The sequence below is a fragment of the Pipistrellus kuhlii genome, unplaced genomic scaffold (genome assembly GCF_014108245.1).
Source record: "Pipistrellus kuhlii isolate mPipKuh1 unplaced genomic scaffold, mPipKuh1.p scaffold_m20_p_7, whole genome shotgun sequence".
NCBI classification, from domain to species: Eukaryota; Metazoa; Chordata; class Mammalia; order Chiroptera; family Vespertilionidae; genus Pipistrellus; species Pipistrellus kuhlii.
Genome location: NW_023425573.1, coordinates 64,341,251 through 64,345,019, shown reverse-complemented (window position 1 = coordinate 64,345,019; position 3,769 = coordinate 64,341,251). Strand labels below are relative to the sequence as shown.

Below are 3,769 nucleotides of genomic sequence, written 5' to 3'. Positions count from 1 at the left end.
ACTCATTTAATTTCATAGATATTTATGAATATCTAAGTGCTGGCTTTGTACTATATTCTGGGAGGTAAAATAGAATAATAATTTTTTTTTTCTTCTTCCAGGCTTATAAGCAAAGTCTTTTGAAATATATTTCTCTAGAGAGAGAACAGATTTAGTCAACATACATGCAATCATATGAATTGGCTTTTGTGGTTTTTACCCCCTTACTGGTCTGTTAATGAAGACTAGTGGAGTCAGGGAATAGAAGTTTTGTTTTTAGGTTAGGCACAATAGGAAGCAGATAGGACTAGGGTAAATAGCATTTAAAAAGTTTTCTAATTCCAAAAGAAATTACAAACTGGTAATTTCACTGGTAGGAAATGTGGAAAATATAAAAATCAATAAAGAAAATAAAAGTCCTAATATTATTCTTCCATGTGCCAGAAATCAGACTAGGTTCTTGAACATATTCTAGGTCTCACATGATCCCCCCCCAAAAAAACCTACAAATTATATAGCGATGTATTTTCAAATTTAAAAAGATGATAAAGTTAATATTAGTAAATATTAGGTAACTACCTAAAAAAACCAGAATTAGGTGACAAGGTCCGTAATTCTGTCCCCAAAGTTCATACTTTCTCATTTTGGGATATAGCCTTCCATCCCTCAGTCCTTGTCCTAATTCAGTGGAAAACATTATAAATATTTAGCCCATACATAATAGATAGATGCGGGTTTCCATTCAATATTGTAGCCTTTTTATTTTCTTAAAGTTATATCATAGTTGACAAATCCACATCCTTAATAATAGCTTTGTAGTATTAATTTTACCACTTCACTAATGGTTGAAATTTATGTTATATCTCTGGCTTTCATTATTACAAATCATACCTCATAAGATATATTTTTTTGTGTGGATGTTGTTTGCAAATGTTTTGATGACTTTAAGATGATTTCTTTAGAATAAATTACTAAAGTTAAATTATAGAATCATACATTATAGTTCATAATAATTTTGACATACACTGCCAAATTGTCATTCAAAGGAATGTAACAAAATACCAAGAATTAATGATGGTACATTGAGCATTTTCATTTTTAATACATTGGCTAATTTCACTGGGTATGTAATTTTTTAATATTAAATTTAATTTATATTTTTAAAAAAACTAAGTGTTAGACTGAATTTAGGAGGTAAATTATATTGTATTTTGTCCAAATATCTTCAGGAGGTATTTTTTAATGTTTTGTAATAGATATACAGGACTATTAAAAATAACTATATTCATTTGTGTTTACCATCTTTGTTGAAAAATGTTTATGTCTGATGTTTGTTGTAAATTTTGTTTATGCCATTACCATGAACAGATTTTTTTTATTTTTGTATAATGGACTCTATCATTTTCCTTGCTATTGATCTGATTGTGGTTAATTAAAAAAAAAAAAATTCACATCTAGCCCTGGCCCAGTGGCCAGTTGGTTGAGTGTCATCCCCCACACTGAAAAGCTCTGAGTTCAATTAATGGTCAAGTACATTCCTGGGTTGTGAGTCTGATCCCTGATGGATGTTTGTGTGAGAGGCAACCAATTAATGTTTCTCTCCCATATCAATGTCTCTCTTTCCCTCCCTCCCTCCCTCCCTTCCTCTCTCCCTCTTTCTAAACATATCCTTGGCTGAGGATTAAAAAAAAAAGGGAGGGGGTATTGACCTGGCAGGGGAGATACCATCATCATGAAGGTGGTTTTCCCAGGGTGAGCCTTATCCATTGCACTCCAAAGGTGCTGACCCCTGCAATTTCCCCAAATGTGGGAAACTTGACTGTATAATTTGTAATAGTTGGGGGGGGGGGGGGGAAGGGAGGAGGAGAAAACATTTTAAAAATATTTACACCTAGAATATATATTAATATTGACTACATTTTAATATATTTTTATCATTAACATGTTTACATTTAACCTTTGATTCTCCTACAACATATTTTGTTATATGGTTTGAGGTAAGCAGTGAGCATCTAAATCTTTTCTATATTTTGTTTTTGCTCTATAAAGTAGGCTTGTAATAAAGAGTGCTTATGAATAGGGGGTATTTTTTTAAATTATTATTATTATTTTTATTAATCATCAGCTGAGGCTATTTTTTTTCATTGATGATTTTTAGACAGAGTGGAAGGGAGGGGGGAGACAGAGAGAGAGAGAGAGAGAGAGAGAGAGAGAGAGAGAGAGAGAGAGCAACATCAATGTGAGAGAGACAACATAGACAGGTTGCCTCCTGCAGGAGCCCCAACAGTGGCGGGAATCAAGCCTGCAATCCAGGTATGTGCCCTTGACTTGGAATTGAACCTGCAGCCCTTCAATGTGCTTAACCACTGAAAAACACAAGCCAGGGCAATGAATAGGAGGGTATTTTAATGGGCTTGCAGAGCTGGTTATGTCAGATCTGGGTTCTACTTTTGATAAATGTAAATTTTTAAAGGTCAGCATAATACTTTGGGTTATACTTGAGGTGAGGAGGGTGACAATATCCTAGTAACATTTAATGGCTATGTACAATGAATCTGGCAGTTGGCTAAATGTTATTTACATGTTTATCCTCACAACATCCCATCGATTGTATGTTATTATCTTGGTTTTACAGGTGCCCAGAGATGTTAGTAAATTGGTAGATTAGTAGATTTTCCGAAGGTCAGTAAGCTAGAGAGTGTCAGAACTAGTATATATAAAACATATACTTTTAACTTGAAAAATAATTTTGCTTTACTCTGAGTACCACCTGATTAAACTTTTTATTTAAAAAAATCACACATTATAGAACTATAAAAAGTGAAACATTTAATTACCCCGTTTTTTTCATTTTCTTTACATAAATAGGACATGTTATTCATTCAGCAACTCTTTATAGGCTGCCTACCATGTTCTAAACAGTTTCTAGAGTATCTGATTTCATGGAGCATACATTCTTATATTATTCTAAACTCATATTGTTATATGGTTTTTAAGTCAACATAACTTGTTTTAAAGACTTTTATATATCTATTTCAATCCTTATCTCTATATCTCTATCTTCATCTCCATCTCCATTTCTGTCTGAGCATTTCTTATTCTGTTTAATGACTACATAATATTTCCCAAGTATGTGTACTTGAATTTATTTAACTACTGGTGAAAGTTTGATTGATTTCAGGGAGAGTTTTTAAGATAAATCTTATGGTACTGAAAGTATGGAGTCAAATGACTTGCATTTATAATGTATAAAAAAATGCCAAATTGCCTTCCAAAAATATTTCACTAATTGACATTCCTATCGACAGTGTAGGAGAATTTTTCCTTGCCCTTCATCCTTACAAAAAAGGAAAAAAAAAGATTTTACCAGTCTTTTAAATTTTGCCAATCTGAAGTGTGCAAAGTGATATCCATGAATTAATTCACATTTTCCTGATAACTTCATATGCAATCTCATCTTTTCAAACATAAAAAAAATTTACTGAAGGAACTGAAGTAAAGATGATGCAATGCAAGGACCAATTATATCCTTTTCTCCTGCCAACCTTTCAAAACTGCTCCTGCCAATCATTCTTTCTTGAGCCTGGATGAAACCATTTTAGTCTTTAGAACATCCTCATCTCAGTAGTTTCAGAAATTCTGTGTAGTATTTAATACTAAGATTAATGCTTGTTATCCAATTTAAAACTTTCTCTCTCACAGCTGGAAATCTTCAGCAGTGAAGAGAAACGTGTTTTATGAAATAGCCTTTTCATTCTCTGTCTTCCCATGTTTTACCTACTTCTCGAAC

General features: G+C 32.7%; 1 pseudogene; it reads left to right on the top strand.

The window, feature by feature from the left end:
- Nucleotides 1–1,680: 1,680 nt before the first annotated feature.
- LOC118710061 lies at nucleotides 1,681–1,822 on the top strand (annotated as a pseudogene).
- Nucleotides 1,823–3,769: the final 1,947 nt, after the last annotated feature.